Genomic DNA, 24,135 nt, shown 5'->3' on the forward strand with positions numbered 1-24,135 from the left:
TATATCCATTGGTGTAACTAGACACTCAATGACATATACATTTGACAGAGAAGGTGGGCCCCTTTCAGCTCTGGGTCCCATAGCTGCTTCACTCCCTGTGCCACCAGTTGAATGTCTTCCAAGCTGTAGCCAGGAGCAGGGCCGCCATTAAGGGGGTGCTGAGGCTGCAGTTGTCCTGGGCCTGACCACTCTGACAGAGAGGGAGGGTCCCGGGCCGCTGATTCCTCTGCTCCGCTGTCCCTTCAGTGGCGCTGGCTGCTGGGAGCTAGAGATCCGGCGCTGCAGCTTGTGCGCTGCCAAGAGAAAAAAAAACAGCACACAGGAGGGGCACTTCTAGAGAGAAGATCCGGCACACAGGATCCGCACTGCCGCAAAGGAGACCCACTGCACAGTATCTGTGCCGCCGCACAGGAGACCAGGTGCACAAGAGAGGCGCCGCCGTGCATGAGACCCGCATCCCGATAGGTGACCCATGAAACCCGGTGCCACACAGGGGACCTAGCTCTGCTTCTCCACCCAGCAGTTCCCACCATTTTTTGCTTGGGGTGCTGTCTATCTGACCCACAATTTCTAGTCGCAGCCCTGGCCAAGAGATGCATGTATTTGTTACTAAGGGCCAGATGTATCAAGCTTCAAAAAGTGATAATGTGAAGAGTGATAAACAATCAGCCAATCATCTCCTACCTGTCATTTTTCAAACCCAGCCTTTAACATTACAGTTAAAAGCTGATTGGCTGGCTGTTTATCACTCTCCACTTTATACATTTTTAAAAACTTGATACATCTGGCCCCAAGAGACAAAACAAAATGCAATAGTTAAAGAAACGGCTAAATCTGGGCTGTAAGCAGTGCAAGAACATAGCTATATTTTAAAAGAACACTTACACATTTCCATTGACATTAGCTGGGAAATGTAATAGACTCTGGGGGGTAAATTGACTAAGATGGGAGTTCTATTTCAGATAGGATGTTTCTAAGGGCAACCAATCAGAATCTACTTCTTATTAATTAAGCACCTTCTAGAAGATAATAGATAGAATCTGATTGGTATCCCATCTAAAATAGAACTCCCATCTTAGTAAATTTCCCTGAGTTTGCAGAGGTGTGGGTTTTGGCCAAGATTGACTGTTTTTTAAAGCAGCAATCAATTACAAGGCAAAGCCAGATAGAGAAGAAGAGGTAGAGGGGAAGAAGCAGGGGTCAAGAAATCAAGAAGTACTGCAGCTATCCCAACAGGGTGGGTACTAGTAGCTGGATACGGAGTAGGAACCAGCTAGTTACGGAGTAGGAACCAGATCACAGGTGGGATGGCTCATCAAGCTCCATTAGTGTGGAACATGCACCCATGTCTGAATGTGTTCACTCCAATCACCCATAAAATGTCACTTTAATGCAGTGGTTCCCAAACTGGATGCCATGGCACTCTGAGATGCCACATGGCACATGCAGGGGTGCCCTGTGTTGATGGTCAAGGCCAGATTCAAATTATTTATGGCCAATGTAGTAGCCAAAGCTAGTGCAAGTGGCTTCCAGTCGCAAAATATCTGAACAAACAGAAGCGAATCCCTTTCCCTCACCACATAGCTGAACCTAAGGATGATATATAAACACAAATTAAGTAATTTTTTTTTCTGAATTTCTGAAAGCTTTGGCCTAGGGGGTGTCATGTAACTGTAACTCTCAGGTGCCATGCTTCAAAAAATGTTTGGGAACCTCTGCTTTAATGAATTGTTATATGATAATCTACTAAAGTTTCTTCTTGCTTCTATTACTTCTACATGCATGCACAGTGGGAGTTTGCATGTGTGCTTAGCCTGCAGTGTCGCTTATATGATGGGTCTCTTTACTAGTCTTATAAAATCACCATTTTTTATACTACTGAACATGTAGATGCCTCTCTCATAATAATATTCATAGATTATTATACCAGCATTAATCTGGTCAACATCAATGGAGTGCATTGTTTAATAAGCTGTTGTTTATGTTATATATATGGTGTGACCAGGTATTGCAGATACGAACATATCTTGCATTAAAAACTTAACTATTGCTCAAGTGACTGAATGTAGAGCAACAAGGAAGATGAGTCCTGGGGTCACCCTGTGTAGTTGCAATTACAATGTGAATCTCTTATGATATCAGGTGAGCAGGATAAATCAATTACCTGGACAGGAAACAACGAATTTTGTCTGTCTGTATATAGATGAAATACAGTAAGGATGCTTTCACGGCCGAAACAGCCCAGTTTAAAAAAAAAGCCATCCAACCAAAAGGTGTATTCTGACTTTAAACAGAAACAAAGACCAAAACCATATTTTATCTGTTTTGACATAAAATTGGTATATCTAGGAGTTTGTAAAATCCCTGAAATATGCATACAGTCTATTAAATGGTCTGTTGAGATTTGTCACTAAGGTTTGAACCTCTCAGAGCAGCTTACATTTAAAATAATGTAAACATGCCACATTTAATGTAGCTATTAAGCAGGGGAAATAAAGTATAGTTCTTTTTAATTAGGTTAAAAGTTATATGGGCAATCAAGTATAGTTATTTGTACTTAGGTTAAAAGTTATGTGGACATGAAACCTGGTTTAATGAACAAGTCAAATTGTAGTCCTTTGTGAATTTTCCAAGAGTAGTGGCAGCAGAAAAGTGTATAGTATAATGTGCAGAATGGTAGAAAATTCAGTGGGATTATTGTATTCGGCTTTGCCCTCTTTGCATCAGAACTTGGGGGTGTGTGGGGAATCGGTACATCTGTCAGAATGAACTTAGGTCTACAGTCATTAGGTCGACCCCACTAGGTCGACTGGCAGGAAGGTCGACCTGACTTAAGGTCGACATGGGCCAAGGTCGACATGACTTAAGGTCGAATTTGCATAAAGGTCGACATGAGGAAGGTCGACTGGTCATAAGGTCGACATGGGTTTTTCACTGTTTTTTGATCAGATTGTCGACAAAGTCGACATGGACACAGTTGGCAATGAGAATCGGACCCTCGCATCGCTCGCTTCGCTCGCAATGCATCGGGCACGGTGGCTCGCTACGCTCGCCACAGCTTTAATAACCTCCTCCACGCCCTAGTGGATGGTAGGGCATGAAATACCGCCTGTCGGCACATGTCGGCTCAAAAAACAGTGAAAAACCCCATGTCGACCTTATGACCAGTCGACCTTCCTCATGTCGACCTTTATGCAAATTCGACCTTAAGTCATGTCGACCTTGGCCCATGTCGACCTTAAGTCAGGTCGACCTTCCTGCCAGTCGACCTAGTGGGGTCGACCTAATGACTGTAGACCTAAGTTCATTCTAATAGATGACCGCTTCCCGTGTGTGGGATCTCAGTCCTGATAATAGTGTAGCACCAGTCAATGTGAATTAGTTACTGGCTCTGACCCTAGTCAGAGTGCAAAAACAGAGATAGATAGATAGATAGATAGATAGATAGAGTTAGATTTGGGTGGGGGTGTTCAAACTGAAATCTAAATTGCAGTGGAAGAATAATGCAGCCAGTATATACCCTGCCCAGAAACAAAATAACTCCCCCAAATCTAACTCTCACTGCACATGTTAGATTTGTCCTACATGCAGTGCAGCATGGTTTTGTCCATCTGCAAAAATAGCAGCCTTGCTCAGGACTGAATCAGACCCAAAGTGTTTCGCACTGCACATGCGCTCAATCTCTACCCGAATTTTCAGCTGATCAAATCTTATACATATGGTTTTTTAAGCTTCATGTGAAAGCTCAGGAAGTACAATAAGAACATTAAGTAGCACTTCAACCACACCCCTTTAGAGATGCATGTGCTTTTGACTTACATGTATCTTTGAGATGTCTCAAAAGCAAGTTGATGATGATGATGATGATGATTACAGAAACATTTTTGCACACAATATACATATACACTACATTCACTGTTGTGCACAACTTATGTACCTGTATTTTTACCTTTAACACAAAATCACTAATTGTATATTATGCCTATGATGGTTAAAATAGTGTATGTTATTGGTATGTACTGTATAGTTATATAACGTATAACAAAATGTTGTCTGTATACTGTACATTTGGCTAGTTAAAAAATACCACTTCAGTCCAAAAAGGGTTTACTATGTTCAGCTGCAGCTCTGGGTAGTTGAGCTCAGGGCCTCATTTATGTCATGGTTGGATGTAACAGGCTCCTTATGCAGATGTATGCATGCCCAAGTCTATTGTGTTCAATTCCCCAAATCTTTCTCTCAAGGAGTTCTGCCATTGATATAATTTGCTATTCAAACACAATTTTCTCAGAGAATGGATAAATGCAAAAAAAAAAAAAAAAAGCTTTGGAATAATTGCAAACATCTAGGTTCTATCTGATCACTTTTAATTCTGTGCAGGTTTAGAAATTGTAACTTTCATAGAGGTTTAAAAACTTTTTTTATGGAAAGTAGAACGCTTTAAAAAAAAAAAATAGCTTCGCGTAAAAGATGTGACTGCAAAATCTGACAAACACATTTATAAATCTGTCCTGAATACAGTGGTATTATGGTTTAGCAATGAGCTGAAAGTACTGTACTAGACTGAGGCTAATGCATTTAATTATACCAGCTTGTTGCATTGTTTGATTTTTTTTTTTTTCCAGTTTAATACGAGCTAGACTGTAGCTCAGCTCTGAGGAGGCAGAATCGATTCTCCTTTCCCTAGCTGAATGCACCCTCGAAATAAAATATGGATAAGGTTCTAAACTAAGCTGAACTCTCCATTTCTAACAAAAGGCCTTAATCTTTTATTCTTTACCTTTTTCCCAACACAGCTGAAACAGTTTTTGTGTTGGTGTTTTTCTTCGGCGATGCAACCTTGAGGGCTAAAGTTTGAGGTGTGTTCCCAATTGACAAATTTCTGCCAGTGGCATGAACAATTAGTAATCTCTTTAAAATTACAGATATGTCACACCGGAACTTTTTGAGGGTATTTTTAATTCAACATACTTGTGGATATGCCATCGTTTTAAACACTTTTTTGTTGTTGTATATTTCCTTTCCTGTTGTACCTACAGATCCACATGTAATGCGCTGAATAAGATTATCTTGGGAAAGGGCAGCTGCATAGCCAGTAATCCAAAATACATGAGGCTTCATCATTATATTTATCACACCAGTGATTTAATACACTCATAGGAAATTGGATCCTTTTTTTATTTCTTTTTATTTATTTATTTTGTCTCTTGTATAACTTCGAGTTCACGGACCGTCTTATGTTGACTTGATATGAATGTTGTTATTTGGTTGCTATAAGCAGAAAAACATGTACCATAAAGGAAAAAGCTGCTTTTGCCTTTAGAAACAAGGGGTAATATATCTAAATGTAAGCGTTAAGCCTACGGCTGGCAAGAACAGTTCGGTGTGTTCTTTGAACTGTTGTGAACAATGTAATTAGACAAACTTACAGGTGTAAGAGCAAGCACACAAATAAATAGATAGATCATAAATATCCTATTAAGTTCTAATTATTTAGATGTACCATGACTAAGAGGAAGATGTTTCTATAAAGAATACATTTTGTTCTGGCTTTTCAGGAAGATTTGGAAGTGAACAGTGTTCAAGGGATCAGCACAGAAGACGTAGAAACTTCTTGCAGAGCATTTTCTCCTTCAGAAATCTGAGAGGCTAGGTAAGAACTAGGCAGGCTACAATTGTTTTATAGTCACATTTGGTGACTTTGTTTGTTTGTTCTGGGCCATTATGATTTCCAGCACAACTATTTTGGCCTTGTAAATTGAGGGTTTCTATGCTCATGGCTTCGCAGATACCTCCCTATAATTATGTTATGTAGCAAGCACTGGCAGAAAGAGTATAATATATTATACTATATTATATAGTCAATTCTGCTAGCTGCTCTGCCAGGACAGCCAGATTGCCAGCCATGTTGGCTCAGTTTCCAGGCCTCATGTTCCAGACCATTAGCTAACGCTTCTTTCTCTCGTTCTGCCCATTCAACATCACTGTTTTTCCTTGGTTACTTTAACAATGTCATGGCTGCTATGCTACAATGAAGCTGCATGGTTGGGGTGCTGAACAACTAAATAGATATAACCATATGTTTGGTAGCCAACATGTAGATAATTCATAGTTGTCTTCTTGCTATAAAGTCAGGGAGAGTCCAAATTTAGTGAAGAATGTGGTGCAATGGTGGGTGGGGCCATTTGTATAGCAAAAAAGAGCGCTAGGGGAATAGTGAATATATAAAAATATAATTGAGGTAAATATATAAATAAAAGTACTGAGTGGTACCTGTAAAATAAATCAATAATTAAAATAAATGTTTACACCCTTTTGGGGAATAAGTGATTTTTGTAAGGGATCTTTAACCGGTATGCGCTCTCCCTAAGCTTACCTTGAGTTGCGCCGTATTAGAGAAATTAGGAGCAGCCGTGGATGTGATGGAATGGTGCTCTCTGTGGTGCCAGATGGTGTCTGGAGTTGTTGTTAAAGTAGCGTAGTTACCAACTAACCCACCTTGCTGTGACAGCAGTTGCACAGAAATCTCCATCTTCTCAGAAACCGGAAGTGACCAGAAGTTGACAGCGGCTGCCGGAGAAAGTCCAGAGCAGGTGTATAGGGCAGTGTGCAGGTGTTTTCTGTGAATGTCCTGGGTGCCCAACGTGTTTCATGCGACCAGCGCACTTTATCAATATTTACTATGTACCTTAACCCTTTATGAGCCATTGCATTTGTCTGCTGTATCCCAGTGAGAACACTGGTAAAGTAGACAAATGAGGCCATAAGAACCTCCAAATAAATATAACTTGGTCATTTTGATTTTTAGTACAAAAAACATTATAGCTTGTACACCAAAACATTGGGGATGCAGTCAAGATCCCGATGGTCAAAATCCCGACGGTCAAAATACCGACAACCATTGACCTACGGTCAAAATACAGACAAGATCAAAATACCGACATTTAAAATCCCAACATGGTCAAAATCCCGACAAGGTCAAAATACTGACATTTAAAATCCCAACAAGGTCAAAATACTGACATATAGAATGTAGACAGGTGAAAAAGTCAACACGACTTTCGGTCGACAGGTCGTGAGGTCGACATGGGGTTTTTTCACTGTTTTTTGACCTGACATGTACCGACAGGTGGTATTTCATGCCCTACCATCCACTAGGGTGTGGAGGGAGAATAAAATAGTGTGCCGAGCGCAGCGAGGCACCGTGCCCCAAGCATCGCGAGCAATGTTACCTTGACCGTACATTTACATTTTCCCTGCAAGAAAAAAAGAGCACATTTTAATGATTACACATTAAATTCTATTTACATTTGCCTGATAGGGCAAATTTATGAACAGCTATTTTTTTTTTACTACTTTTTAAAATATATTTGTATTTGTTACTCAATGTACAAGACAACAAGAAAAAAATGAACATTAGAGAAAGAAATTGCTGATCAAAAACAGTAACAATTGCTGAACAGGCAAACCATTCCAACAGATGAATATTAGTGGAAGTATCTCTTGCCATTAAAAATCCCCAAAAAATGTGTGATGAAAGAGAGAGAGAGAGAGAGAGAGAGAGAGAGAGAGAGAGAGAGAGAGAGAGAGAAGGAGTTAGAAACAGGGATGGAGCAGAAGTGGGATGAAGAGGTACAAAAGAGTGATGAGACATAGTTAGAATAATTCTTTCTCAGAGTGAGTACACTACACCACTATGCAGTACCTTAGTAGCTATGAGGGGTAATTTTGGTTGATTCACATTCCCCGTGCATTTGGTTAATATCCACCCCCATAAGTGGAGGTGGATGTATGACAAGTAGGGGCAATTCTAACAAGCATGGATGAGGCCCCCTGTCTAAAGTGGTCTAGGCCTCCTGAAAGCTTAATCCAGCACTGATGCAAGAAAAATGTGGATGAGAACATGAGCATGTGAAAGAAAGAGATGGGGAGATTAAAATATAGAAGAAGGATCAAAATATTGTAGCTGGGGAGCCCAGAGACCAAACCCCAACTGAGAATTGACTAATTACTCTGAGATCATATGTGTAAGTTAAAGCTGATGTGCTTCAAAGACATTTACAAAAAGGTTTGTGGCCTCACTTTCAGGGAGCATTTCCTTGTCACCTGACCCCCATTTTCATCATTCAGAGATGCTGGCAGAGCCGGGCCTTGCCTAAATGACGCCCTAGGCAAGATTTTGGCTGGTGCCCCCTAGCACTGCCACTAGTTCCGCCTCTGACCCTGCTCCCCTTTCCCAGCACCATCAACCCTCATCATAGCAGTCATCATTTTGGTGCTCCTACCCGCAATATTTTAAATAGAAACAGTGCACACATTCGGTGCGCAGCCCAAACAGGGGTGTGTTCTTGCTGGGAAGGGGCATGGCCACACAATAGTACCCCCAATTCAAATTATGCCACACAGTAGTGCAACTTTATTCACATTATATCATGCGATGGTGTCCCTTATTCACGTTACATTACACAGTAGTACCACTTTACCTTATATACATTACTCCTCACATTATTCACATTATACCCTTAGAAAAAAATCCTGAGAAAATATTGTCATTTAAGCACCCTCCATGGCCACACTGCAACCCAGCACAAAACAGTGTGTGCTGGGCAGAGGAGAAGAGCTGCAGCTACTGCTGTCACTTAAGGGGAGGGGGCCTGGGGCCCCCACTTGGCCCTTCCATCAAACTTTGGCCTGGGCAATTTGTACCCCCTACCCCTTTCTCTCGGCACCCCTGATAATACCACACAGTAATGCCCCTTACACATGACACACATTATTAATGTCCTTATAACCATAATGCCCCTTACACATTATGCCAACCTTTATTAATGCCTTTCATACACATAATGATACACATAATGCCCCTTACACATATGTTGCACATTATTAATGCCATTATACACATGACAAACATAATGCCCATTACACATGTTGCACATTATTAATGCCCTTAAACACATGACACACATAATGCCCCTTACACATATACCGAACACTATTGCACAACCAACTCACCCGCAGACAGCACTCGCACAGCCGATATCACAGTGACCTCTGCCTCTGCTTGGATACAGATGTTTCCTCATACATCTTGCCTCAATAGGCCATGCAGCTCCTGGCCAGTTCTGCTAAAGTTGGGTGCCTTTTTTGCTGAAAATTTGTCTTATTTGCATTGTTATGACCAGCACACACAAGGAGCTTCCAATGATTACAATGATATGTGGCATGAATATTTTCTGTGTGTGAATGTGGCTGTACCTGCATACAGAATGCTATGATACAATGATATCCATGAATACACTATTTCATATGCAGATACAGCCTCACTCACACACAGAGTATAGGCATGCTGCATATCATTTTAATCAGCAGAAGCTGCTGGTGCCCCTAGACATTCCAAAGCCCCTAGGCAATTGCCTAGTTTGCCTATGCCTAAGGCCGGCTCTGGATGCTGGGCTGCCCATAGACTCTCATCTGACTGAACTGTCATCTCCTACACTGTTCTAAAATGTTACATTTGATATCAAGTAAAAAGCTATTATGCCATAAAAAATGTTTTATTTTTATGCATTTATATTTCTTTGTGATGAGCAGGAAATTTAGGCTGTATTTACAATTACATTTAAATGTATATATTTTTAAACATGGCTTACTGGTGTCAGATCTCCAATTTCTGGCATATCTATAATGAGTGCAGTGCACATTGGCCCTTATTCTAGTTCACTCGCAGAGGCAAATTCCTTCTCAAATGGGCAGAACCATGTGCATTGCAGGGGGGCAGATGTAACATGTGCATAGATAATTATATTTGGGTGAGTTATTTTGTTTCTGTGCAGGGAAAATACTGACTGCTTTATTTTTGCACTGCAATATAGATCTCACTTTGAAATAAAACCCCACCCAAATCTAATTCTATCTGCACATGTTACATCTTCCCCACCTGCAGTCCTACAGAATAAGGCCCATAGACCCCTAGGTGAAACAGCACACTTTGTTCTCATTGAATGTATATACCCCGTGGCCTCTGATTACATTGTACACAGAACTTTCTTAAGAAATATGGCTCCAGCACCATATTTCTGAAGAGATCACTGGAAATCTGGCACCAGTGCAATTTCCCTAGATACACTCATAGGCAGATTCAGGGGATGGGGCACCCTGGCACATGCTGAGGACCAGGGCTTTCCAACGATCTCAGCCCGTGTCTCTAGCCCCCCGGGAACCGGAGATATCGCCTGGCAAAGCTGTAATGTTTTCCCCATAGGATAATATGGGACCCGTTAATTCCAAACCCCACTTGGTTCCGATTGCTGCCAGTCCCCCCCCTGGCATCACAGAAGCGTCAATTCAATTCCAAATCGCTGGGCCTTCAATAAGATACCAGGCTGGTCCATATCGGTCAATCGGTTCCAGAGATATTGCGGGTAAACCGATTTTGTTATTTTTGAAATGTAATTTCATGGCTGTTCATGTTCTTTGAGGGCAGATTACTCTGGAACCAAACATACCACTTTCACTGGACCAAAATCATTCAAAGTGCCTTCAAAAGTTCTTCGATATGATACTCGTCTCATGTAAATGGGTAAGTTGGTTCCGAAGATATAGCCGGTTAAATGAGATAACTGGTTAAAGGGGGGGAGGGGTGGTTTTCTCTTCCCCTCACACCAGAAAATGCAGGGGCTAGGCTGGTGTAAAAGGGGCCAACCTGGGAATGCATTTTCTGGTGTGAAAGGGGTATTATTTCAAATAGCCGGGACCTGTAGTGCTCTGAATATAGCCAGGCTCTGCCACTGTCAGTGGCTATCACTTCTGCCTGGCGGCGGCTGTCCCCCATTTAACGCGAACATGTATTCCCCCTTGGCAAAGAGCATGTAATCCCACATGGCAACGAGCATGGAACCTCGCAATGAGCATGGAACCCTTGGCAATGAGCCTGTAGATAAGCAGCACTTATGTAGCATAATTGTGATAGGCATTATGGTGTTTGGCATAATACATAATGCATACCCTCCAAAATGACCCATTCCATTAGGTACAAAATGCTCTGTTCCTGGACTTCCCTCTTAATTGATAATTGCAGTCACCTGTGTTGAACTAGTTCGGCGAAGATAACAGTGTTCCAGCAAAGGTGAAGGCAATCCTAAATTAAGGAAGAAGTCCAGAGGCAGAGCATTTTGTACCGAATGGAATGGGTCATGTTGGAGGGTATGCATAATGGACATAATGATGTGCAACTTAATGTGTAATGGACATTATGGTGTAAATGTTTAATGCGCGCCGGTGGCGGACAATGTCCCTGTGTCACGCTAGCAGTAGCACCAGCTGGAGTGTAACGGAGGCTAGGTGCCTTGATGTAAGGTTTTTGCATAGACGACAGAACGGAAGGATGCAATTGGATAAAAGAAAACCAGTTTTAATAAAGATACTGCGACGATACAGAAGATGAACTGTGGCACAAAGGTAATACTGAAGATATGAAATAACCAGAGTCAACGATATATAAAACTTATTGTAAAGTTTGTAGTGGATGGATAACGAGGTTGAAAACTGAAGATGACTTGAAGTGTAGATTTGAAGAATAAACGTAAACTTGAATAGTTGATTTGAAGGATTTACTTGAAGAGATGATTGAATTGAAGATTGAATGATTGAATGAAAGATTGGATGATTGAATGGTTGAATGATTTGGTGATTGGACGATTGGATGATTGGGTGATTAGATGGTTGGATGATTGGAAGATTTGGAAGATTGGATGGTTGATCGGATGAATCCGGGAAGTATTGCAGCAGGCCTGAGTAGCTGTGACCAGGGAGAGTTGCAGTGTAAGTAACCGTCAGGTGAGGAAAGGGTGATCCCCTTTGGGGGGCTAACCTTGTCCGGACCGTAGAGGCGGCAGCAGGGTTCTGCAGGTGGATGGTCTTCACAGCAGGCGAGCAGGAGTGGATTCAGTCTGGAGATAGCTGACAGGCAGCAGCGCTTTCAGCAGGAGTGGGAGTATAAGACACCCACCTTCTCCTCTAAATACCCGGGTGAGGTAGAGGTGGTCGGAAGCTTTTTTGCCGTGCTGAACCCCATCAGTGCCTTTTTTAACTTTTTTAGCCCATTTTTTTATTGCTATTTGGGATTGTTATTTCGTGTATGGATCATCTGTAATTGGAATAAAAGTTTTTTCATCAACCCTGGATTGGTGGTGATTGACAGACTGACGGACCCGAGGGACGTGAAAAAGATACTGCTACGTGCCCATAGGGCACCTATCTAAGGTGAGCTCTGATCCAATTGAAATAACCAGACGTGTGGGATTGAAAGAAACCTTTATTGCCTATAGGGCACAACAGAGAGGTCAGTTGCAGGGGGTAATACCCCCGATGGTTTATATCGTCAATCTGACTCTTTCTGTAGCCCTATTTGGACATCGCAAGTGTATTCACCATTTTTGTGTTTGTGGATAGGAGTGGGAGTCAGATGCCTAGGGAAAGGACATCATTGTACTGACTGACTGTTTGGCCCAGCTGGTCAGTATTTAAAAGGAGAGCTGCACTGGAATTGGCTGAAGGTAATTGGTAGTGCAGCCTGGTTGGAGAAACCAACAAGATGGCCGCCGCCAGGGAAGGCGACAGGTTTCAGAACCAGGAAGTGTGTGCAGTACACTCCAGGCAGCGTGTCCAGCAAGGCCCAGGCAGAGTTCACAGCATCATGGCGCCTCAGTGTGGGAAGCATGGGTGGCAGACATGGTGGTCGTAACAGCACCCCTTCCTTTACGAGTGGCCCCAGGACACTCCTTAGGCTTAGCTGGACATTTCCTGTGAAAATATTTGATTAGTATGGGTGTATGTACCTCTGTGGCATTGGTCCAAGATCTCTCTTCTGGGCCATATCCTTTCCAGTCGATCAGGTACTGGAGTCTCTTGTACCTTATACGAGAGTCCAGGATGCGAGCCACTTCATATTCCATGCCCCTGTGAGTAAAGACTTTAGGAGATTTGGGGAGACATGCATGATATTTGTTTAGAATCAATGGTTTGAGTAAGGAGACATGAAAAGAGTTGGGAACCCTTAAATAATGAGGTAATTTTAACTTGTAGGCAACCGGATTGATGATCTGCATGACTGGAAAAGGACCGATGAACCGCGGTGCAAACTTCATTGAGGGGACCCGAAGGCGAAGATTCCGTGTGGACAGCCATACATTATCACCTACTTTTAAATTTGGAACTGCTCTTCTTCTTCTACTATCGGCAAATGTTTTGTACCTTTGAGAGGCGCTGACCAAAGATTTCCTGACCTTTCTCCAATGGTGACGCAGTTGCTGGAGAGTCAAGGTTACCACTGGCACAGATGTCGAAGGAAGCCACTGGAAATCAGGAACCTTGGGATGGAAGCCATAGTTATTAAAGAAAGGAGTAGAAGAAGCAGACGAGTGATACTAATTGTTATGGACAAACTCAGCCCATGGCAATACCTCAACCCAATCATCTTGAGAAGAGGACACATGTAAACGTAAAAATGTTTCTACATCCTGATTGACTCTTTCCGTTTGGCCATTAGATTGTGGATGATAGGCTGTACTAAAGTTGAGTTGAATCTTGAGGACTTTACACAATGCTCTCCAGAATTTGGCCACAAACTAAACCCCTCGATCGGACACAATCTCTTCGGGTAGTCCATGCACTCTGAAGATCTCTTTTATAAACAAATCAGCAAGCTTGGGAGCTGAAGGTAACCCCTTCAGAGGTATGAAATGTGCCATTTTCGAGAATCGATAACCACCCATATGGTACTATAACCATCTGAGGATGGTAGATCTGTGATGAAGTCCATCGACAAATGAGTCCACGGTCCCCGTGGGATTGAGAGTGGCCTCAATGGACCTATTGGCGCTAGATTAGATGACTTATGTTGGGCACAATGAGGACAGGATGCAATATACTCACATCCTTTTTTAAAGCAGGCCACCAGTATTTTCGGGACAATAATTCATAGGTCTTTTGAACCCCTGGGTGCCCAGAGAATTTTGAATCGTGGGCCCACCGCAAGACTTGACTCCTTGAATTAGGTCTGACAAACGTTTTACCTGGAGGCACCGATACTTGCACTGTGGAAGCAGCAAAGGCACTTGGATCCAGAATTGGACTTCCTTCAAAGGATCTGGACTCCTCCTCTGTTTCCCATGACCTAGAAAGAGCATCTGCTTTGCGGTTCTTTACTCCTGGAGAGAAAGACAACTTATAATTAAATCTGGCAAAGAATAATGCCCATCTGGCCTGCCGAGGATTAAGACATTGTGCATTTTTTAGATAAAGCTAATTTTTATGATTGGTAACAACATTAATAATATGAACTGCCCCCTCCAATAAATAACGCCATTCTTCTTGTGCCATCTTGATGGCCAAAAATTCCTGATCCCCTATGGCATAATTTTGTTCAGCCGATGAGAATCTTTGGTACTTGTGCAGTTACACGGCGCCAGCATGGCGCCGTGCAGCTGAGTCCCCTTGCGGGGCTCGCTACGCTCGCCACGCTATTTAAAATCAACTCCATGCCAACATGGATAGTGGAGGTATGAACTATCCATTTTGGCATGGAGTTAAGTTACTTTTTTTGACATATTTCGTGGCAAGCGTTCACCCGGAAGTAGCACGGCACCATGCTGGCGCCGTGAAACTACACAAGTACCGAATCTTTTTGAGAAAAACCGGCAGGGGTGTAACTGTCCATCACTCTTTGCCTGGGAAAGTACAGTTCCTACACCGATGGAAGAGGCGTCAACCTCCAATGTAAAAGGCAAAGTTACGTCTGGTTGGGCCAGCACTGGTGCTGTGATGAATTTTCTCTTGAGAGTGATAAAAGCCTTGGAAGCTTCAGGATTCCATTTAGAGGGTTTGGCACCTTTACGAGTGAGCAACGGGGGGGCAACAATTGTAGAAAATCCTTTGATAAATTTTCTGTAATAGTTTGCAAATCCGAGGAACCTTTGGACCCCTCAGAGAGTATGAGGCCATGACTGAATTGCCTCTACTTTGGCTGGATCCATTTCTAGACCAGAGCCTGACACGATATATCCCAGGAAGGGTATAGAAGGCACCTCAAAAATGCATTTCTCCAACTTACAGAAGAGAAGATTTTTTCTAAGGCGTGACAGTACCTCTCTGACGAGTTCTTGATGATCCTGACGACTGTTGGAAAATATAAGAATATCGTCACGATAAACCACAACATGTTTATACAGAAGGTCTCTAAATAGCTCATTCATATAGGACTGGAAAACTGCAGGAGCATTACTCAACCCAAAAGGCATAATGAGATACTCATAATGTCCATCTCTAGTATAGAAGGCAGTTTTCCATTCATATCCTTCCCGGATGCGAATAAGATTGTAGGCTCTGCGTAGATCTAGCTTAGTAAAGATGGTGGCTCCCTTAATACGATCGAACAATTCTGTAATAAGTGGCAGTGGGTAACGATTCTTAATGGTGATTTCATTCAGGCCACGGTAATTGATACAAGGCCGCAACCCTCCATCCTTTTTCTTAATGAAAGGGTTCTGCAGGTGGATGGTCTTCACAGCAGGCGAGCAGGAGTGGATTCAGTCTGGAGATAGCTGACAGGCAGCAGCGCTTTCAGCAGGAGTGAGAGTCAGACTGACTGTTTGGCCCAGCTGGTCAGTATTTAAAAGGAGAGCTGCACTGTAATTGGCTGAAGGTAATTGGTAGTGCAGCCTGGTTGGAGAAACCAATAAGATGGCCACCGCCAGGGAAGGCGACAGATTTCAGAACCAGGAAGTGTGTGCAGTACACTCCAGGCAGCGTGTCCAGCAAGGCCCAGGCAGAGTTCACAGCATCATGGCGCCTCAGTGTGGGAGGCATGGGTGGCAGACCTGGTGGTCGTGACACCCTGTTTATGAAGCGTATTGTGAATTTTGGCTTAATCTGTGTGGCATTATGTGAATTCTGGCTCAATCCGTGTGGCATTATGTGAATTTTGGCTCAATCCCTGTGGCATTATGTGAATTTTGGCTCAATCCGTGTAGCATTATGTGAATTTTGGCTCAATCCATGTGGCATCATGTGAATTTTGGCTCAATCCGTGTGGCATTATGTGAATTTTGGCTCAATCCGTGTTGCATTATGTGAATTTTGGCTCAATCCATGTTGCATTATGTGAATTTTGGCTCAATCCGTATGGCATTTTATGAATTTTGGCTCAATCCGTGTGGCATTATGTAAAATTTGGCTCAAGCCATGTGGCATTATGTGAATTTCTGCTCAATCCATTTGGCATTATGTGAATTTTGGCTCAATCCGGTTGTTATTATGTGAATTTTGGCTCAATCCGTGTGGCCTTATGTGAATTTTGACACAATCCATGTGGCATTATTTCAATTTTGGCTCAATCCATGTGGCATTATGTGAGTTTTGGCTCATTCCATTTGGCATCATGTGTAAGGGGCAAGTATAATGGGGTCTAGTATTTTGTTGCATAATGTGTAGAAGTTGTATATGGTGTGTACACTACACTCAAGGACATGCCCCCTGTTGAGTGGCAACACCCCCTTTTCTGGAGCGCGCACAACTACATCCTTCACTTTTGTCGCCACGGTGGGCCTGCATACTTTAAATGCCAGGGCCTATTTTTAATCCCATTCCCACCCTCTCTCTGCCACTCTCTTAGCATGTACACTGGCACCACTAACACTGCCCCTCCCCCAACCCAAACCCTCTTTTATCACGGTGCCCCCCCCTGTAATTTTTTCCTGGATCCGCCCCTGGATACACTGAATCCCTGTAGTAGACACTGGTAAGAATACTTCCTGGGGCCAGATTATATATATGTATAGGAAGGGAACAGATTAGGTTAGAATACACAGGGCCTGATTGCTGGGCTGCAAACCTTCAATGCCCCTGGGCACATCTGCAAAACATTTGCAGCCTTACACCTAGGGGGAAAACCATTCGCAATCACTCACTACCGACTGGTCTTCCCCCCGTTCACAGCCACCAAGTAAGTCTGGTCTTACTCAGAGCTGCAATGGCTGTGGGGAGATGGAGTCCCTCCCAAAGGCCGGGCAATGCCTGTGTTTCCAAGGGCACTCCCAGAAACACCCGGCACCATCCGTGTTTGCACTGGCATCTCGAGCATGGGCACTGCGGTCATCCAATAATGCTATCAGGGCTGAATCAGGCTCTTAGTGATCACTTGCGGAGTTCTATATAGTGTTACAGAGCTCCTTTTATACTTAGCAAGTTAATGTATCAATTCAATTTACTGACCTGGGAGATCACATTGACGTATATGTGACAAGATGGAATAAACGGTACGTGGTTAGCAGATTATAGTTTTAAGTAAACAGATTTTCTCACATCCAAGAGCAAGACATCTCTATACTCTATAAGTAGTACAGAAGGTGTAATGGTTAGCATTACTGCCTCACAGTGCTGAGGTCATGGGTTCAATTCCCACCATGGGCCTAACTGTGCGGAGTTTGTATATTCTCCCCGTACTTGCGTGGGTTTCCGCCGGGTCTTCCGGTTTCCTCCCACAATCCAAAAATATACTGGTAGGTTCAGCGGTGTAGCTAGGTGCCATGGTGCCCGGAGGAAGGGCATATTTCGCGCCCCCCCCCCCCAACCCGGTAATGAACTGGGGGCGTGGCTAACGGAATCTTCTGCTTTATACAAGAACCTGTAACGGAATCTGCTGCGCTATATAAGACACTGTAACGGAATCTGCTGCGCTATATAAGACACTGTAACGGAATCTGCTGCGCTATATAAGACACTGTAACGGAATCTGCTGCGCTATATAAGACACTGTAACGGAATCTGCTGCGCTATATAAGACACTGTAACGGAATCTGCTGCGCTATATAATACCACTTTCACATTGCAAAAACCTGCTTTTAACCCGATTTTCTAAACGTGTCTTAAAACTGGTCAAAAGCCAGTTAAACCCCTTTCATATTGCATGACGTAAAGGTATATTGCAGTTTAAATACCGTTTTGTACCTTTCAGATTCAACCCGTTTCACCCATAGAAAGCCATACAATGTCATTTTAAATGTTTTTTTCCTGCTTGTGGGCGGGGATCAAGTGTGGTTATCATTTGTAGCAAATACCGTTTCTGAGCTGTTCAGACTGCAGAGAAAACGGCTCAGAAACGTGTAGGATCCTGCTTTTAACACGTGTCAAAATACCGGTTTTCTGTAACCGGTAAATTGACAATGTAGCTTTCACATTGCAGCTGGAACCGTTTTAAAGCACTAAAAAAACGGCAATGTACCGTGTTACAGCTGCAATGTGAAAGGGGTATAAGACACTAACGGAATCTGCTGCGCTATATAAGATACTGTAACGGAATCTGCTGCGCTATATAAGGACCTGTAACGGAATCTGCTGCAATATACAGTATAAGACACTGACGGAATCTGCTGTGCTATATAAGACGTGTAACGGAATCTGCTGCGCTATACAAGGCGCTGTAACGGAATCTGTTGCGCTATATAAGACGCTGTAACGGAATCTGCTGCGCTATATAAGACGCTGTAACGGAATCTGCTGTGCTATATAAGACGCTAACGGAATCTGCTGCGATATATAAGACACTGTAACGGAATCTGCTGCGCTATATAACAACCTGTAATGGAATCTGCCGCGCTATATAACAACCTGTAATGGAATCTGCTGCGCTATATAACATGCTGACAGCTGTAAATAAATAAATATATATACATATAAATATATATACAGCACAGCAGGGCAGCAGAAGAAGCCAGAGAGATTCACTCTCCCTCTATACATATGCCCCACACATGATGCCCATTATACATACTGTATGTCCCACAACGTGATGCTCCATTATACATATGCCACACACCGTGATGCTCCATTATACATATGTCCCACACCGTGATGCTCCATTATACATATGCCACACACCGTGATGCTCCATTATACATATGCCACACACCGTGATGCTCCATTATACATATGCCCCACACCGTGATGCTCCATTATACATATGCCCCACACCGTGATGCTCCATTACACATATGCCACACACATGATGCCCATTATACATATGCCCCACACGTGATGCTCCATTATACATATGCCGCACACCGTGATGCCATTATACATATGCCCCACACGTGATGCTCCATTATACATATGTCCCACACCGTGTTGCTCCATTACACATATGCCCCACACCGTGATGCTCTATTATACATATGCCACACACATGATGCCCATTATACATATGCCCCATAACATGAAGCTCCATTATACAAATGCCCCTTAGAATGATGCTCCATTAATCATATGCCACACACCGTGATGCCCATTATACCTATGACCCACAACGTGAAGCTCCATTATACATATGCCCCACACCTTGATGCTCATTAAACATATGCCACATACATGATGCCCATTATACATATGCCCCACAACGCGAAGCTCCATTATACATATGCCCCACACATGATGCCCATTATACATATGCCCCACACACATGATGCCCATTATATATCAGTGAAAAGGGTATGCAGGCTAGAGTCACAGGCCGCGAATTTACCTACTGTGCACACAGTTTTTAAAAAAAAGCCATTGTGGGCATGGCCCCTGACCAGTGCCATATCATGGAGATGTAGCAATAATGGTTCCCGCCTGTTACCTGCCCACGAAGCTCTTCCCCGCACTCTGCGCGCCCACCACGGCTATCTGCGGCAGCTCCAAGCGTCCTGCACTGCAGCCGGTTCACCAGAGGGATGAGCTGCTCCATATACCGGTCCCCCGTCATTCCCACTGTCCCCGGGCGCTGCTGGCTGTGGCAGGAAATGCGCACGCCGCTGCTGCTGAGGGTCGCGGTGCCGGGCTGCTGGTGCTGGGGGGGAGGGGGGGGGCTCCCGGGTCCTGGGTATGTAACCCGCGGCCGCGGTCATAACTAATATGTCATGCCGCTGCCCGGCCCCACCGTCCGTGACGCTTGACGGCAGGGACCGGGCGCGCAGGGCAAGAGGCAGGCGCCGGGCATGACAGCCGCCGGCGCTGCACAGCACATGCTGCTGCCCGTTGACTGCAGTGGAATCATTTGCGGAGGGGGGGCGGGCCGGCAGCGCCATTCGACCAATCGCCGCCCGGAGCATGAGCTCCGGTGGCTCCGCCCTCCCTACGCCTCTGGGTAGGTTAATTGGCTCCCAAAAAATCAACCCTAGAATATATGTGTGTGCGTGTACATGTGGTAGGGAATATAGATTGTAAGCTCCACTGGGGCAGGGATTGATGGGAATAATCAAATATTCTCTGTAAAATGCTGCGGAATCTGTGTGTGCTATATAAGAAACTGCTAATAAATAAATAATAAATATATATATATATATCCAATCAAATACAAATGTGTCAGTTTATAAGTGCCTACAAAATACAAGTAATGTAAGTAATGCAAAATTATTGTATTATAAATATTAGAAGAATGTAACTGTGTACACCGAAAAGCAAGCTGGCAGTGTAAATCAGACTTTATTAAAAAGTAATTAAGCCTAACTTATATTCTAGAGTATTATAGCATATATATGTGACAGTTGTTCCTAAGAATGACCTGTATACTTAATTGGATTATAGTACTTGTCATTTCTTGCTACAAGAAACAGTACTTGGTTTAAAAGATATGTCCTATGTGCCTACTAACGAGGCTTCTGTAATGTGATCCAGCTTCCTATCTCATGCATTTCTCTTTAAAATTAATTTAAATTACATTAATTGTCCTTTTATACAACATTCCCTTCTGCAATGTAATTGCACAAGCCTTTTCTCTTACATATTTAATTGAGAAATCATGTAATTAGGGCGTTGAAGGCAGCTGAGGGAGAATGCGCTAAGTTCTTCCCCTCCTGTCTCACTTTTCCTGGGAATGTATCTCCTGGTACCTCATTCTTTCAAGATAAATTCTATAGTGGTTGCTGCTGTCTTGTACAATGGAAAGAGTTAAAATAGTGGCAAAAATCCAGTAAACAGCTCAGTTAAATATATTAGTATGAAATTCACAAATAATATTGAAATATATATATATTATATATATATAGAGAGAGAGAGAGTTTGGGGTCACGTAGAAATGTTTTTATTTTTGAAAGAAAAGCACAGTGTTTTCAGTAAAGATAACATTAAAGTAATCAGAAACACACTCTATACCTTGTTAATGTGGTAAAAGACAATACTAGCTGCAAATGTCTGTTTTTTTGAAGGAGTATCTAGATAGGTGTATAGAGGCCCATTTGCAGCAACTATTACTCCAGTGTTCTAATGGTACATTGTGTTTGCTAATTTCATTAGAAGACTAATGGATGATTAGAAAACCCTCGTGCAATTATGTTAGCTCAGCTGAAAAAGGGTTTGCTCATTAGAGAAGCTATAAAACTGTCATTCCTTTGAGCTAGTTGAGTATCAGAAGCATCACATTTGTGGCTTCGATTATACTGTCAAAATGGCCAGAAAAAGAACTTTCATGTGAATCTCCACAGTCTATTCTCATTCTTTAAAATGAAGGCTATTCCATGCGAGAAATTGCCAAGAAACTGAACATTTCCTACAATGGGGTGTACTACTCCTTTCAGAGTACAGTTCCAACCAGAGTAGAAAGAGAAATGAGGCCCCAGTGCACAACTGAGCAAGAAGACAAGTACATTAGCTTCATTAAATGGTACCCGTAAAACACCAATGTCAACATCTACAGTGAAGATGCTACTCCATGATGCTTGCCTTCTAGGCAGTGTGGCAAAGAAAAAGCAATATCTGTGACTGGCAATAAAGGGAAAATATTAACATAGGCAAAAGAACACAGACATTGGACAGAGGAATATTGGAAAAAAGTGTTATGGACAGACAAATAGAAGTTTGATATGTTTGGATCACACAGAAGAACATTTGTGAGATGCAGCCATTGAATATTGCAATAGTCTCCTTACCGGTCTTCCCAAGAAAAGACTATAACCACTACAATCCATTTGGAATGCGAGGAAGAGAAGTTGGTATAGTGGAGTGGCGCTTGACCCTATACAATGTGTGAGAAAATGGGTATGGTTGTAGAGATACTGAGCTCGATTGGTCTTTAATACTAGTTTATTTGAGGTTTCTTTCTATGGATTTTTTACTTGCCCCCATTGATGCATGGAAAGGAAAAATGAAATGTGGATTAGGCTTGACAATTGTTTATAGTATCTTTTAAAGCATATTATTGCAGTGTCGCATACCTCATTTACTAAAAAGCAAGTGAGTTAACATGTATCTAGGTTTCTTTTTTGGATGGTCTTAATACAGATGCACCTAGACTCACATTTGGTTAGGTATTAACATGTACATCAAGGTATCTTTGATAGAGTAAAGCGGTGGCGTACCGGTACTCAATGTGTAATGCTCCTCCTATAAAGGTTCCTTTCAATTTGAAGATAAAAATCGGGAGTTTTATTTGAACATATACAATTTTTGTTTTAAGTATATAAATGAAAAATTTTCAGATTAAAAATCCAAAAAGGGTCACAGCAAACCAGGAGAGGTTGGTGGCTCCAAAACCTAGACTGTCCGGCCGTGAGTCAGCCAAGGTTTTGAAAATAAATGGAAACTACCTTGTCTCCCGTGTTCTGTTATGTATGGGTGTCCCTTTTTGTGTGGTGGAATCCCCTCTGCCCAACGCGTTTCGAGAAACTTGGTTCTATTTATGAAGGCACCTTGATAAAGAGAACCAAGCTTCTCAAAATGCATTCCATGCATCCAATGGGGGTAAGTAAAAAATCCATAGAAGGAAACCTCCAATAAACTAGGATTAAAGACCAATAGAGCTAAGTATCTCTACATCCATGCCCATTTTCTCACACATTGTATAGGGTCAAGCGCTACTGCACTATATCAATTTCTCTTCTTTGCTCTTGTATCTCTGTGGGTTCAAGGGATCCCACCCACAGTATAGTTGGGCAGCTGTCCCATAGGGCCTTATTTTGGTTCACTCCTTCTGGCAAATTCCTTCTTAGATGGACAAAACCATGTTCACTGCAGGGGGAAAGATGTAACTTGAGAGAGTTAGATTTGGGTGGGGTTTTACTTCAAAGTGAGATCTATATTGCAGTGTAAAAATAAAGCAGTCCGTATTTTCCCTGCACAGAAACAAAATAACTCACCCAAATCTAATTCTCTCTGCACATTTTAGATCTGCTCCACCTGCAGTGCACATGGTTTTGCCCATTTTGAGAACAAATTTGTACTGCGATCAGATCTGAATAAGAGCCATAGTGACACTCCAAAAGTGAATCACCTTTCCCTTTTTTCCATTTTGAATGCAGCTACAAGGCTAATCTTCCTAGCAAGGCTCCATCATCTGCTGATCCGCTCTGACAGTCCCTCCATTGGTTGCCCGTATTTTACTACATTCAATTCAAAATACTTCTACTTACATAGAAAGCTATTAACCAAGCTACACCAATATATATCGCTTCACTTATCTCAAAATATTTCCCAACTCGACCTCTCCGTTCTTCACAAGATCTGCATCTCTCATCCACACTCTTTACCAAATCTCATTGACAATTACAGGACTTTCATCAGGCAGCACCCACCCTATGGAATGCTGTCCCATGAACCATAAGACTCTTCTCCAGCCTCCAAACTTTCAAGCGTTCCCTAAAAACTCACCTCTTCAGGCAAGCCTATCAAATTCCTGAACCGCCCATATAACCTTCAAAAGCTTTCTTTCTAAATACATCCCATCAGGACTGTTCTCGGTAATTTGCTGGGACTACTATACTATAGATAATGCCTATCCTTGTCTATCCTTCCTTTCTCCCTATAGATTGTAAGCTTGCGAGAAGGGCCCTCCATCCTCTGTCTGTAATCACCCAGTTTGTCTTATCACTGTTGATTCCAATTGTAAAGTGCATATATCTTATATATGCTGTGCTATTTAAGAAAGTGTAAATAAATTACTTGCTATGTGGAAAAGGTAATGAACTTGTGAATTTTGAACTGCCATTTTATTCTAAGTGCCATTTTAAATAAGTGCAGAGTTATATCCAAGAAGGAGTGGTGTGTTTAAATTTTGCTGAAGGTGGGAGTGGTTATCTGCTCAGAATTTTGCTGAAGGTGGGAGTG

Source organism: Crinia signifera, chromosome 5 (genome assembly GCF_055691185.1).
Source record: "Crinia signifera chromosome 5, ASM5569118v1, whole genome shotgun sequence".
Classification (NCBI taxonomy): domain Eukaryota; kingdom Metazoa; phylum Chordata; class Amphibia; order Anura; family Myobatrachidae; genus Crinia; species Crinia signifera.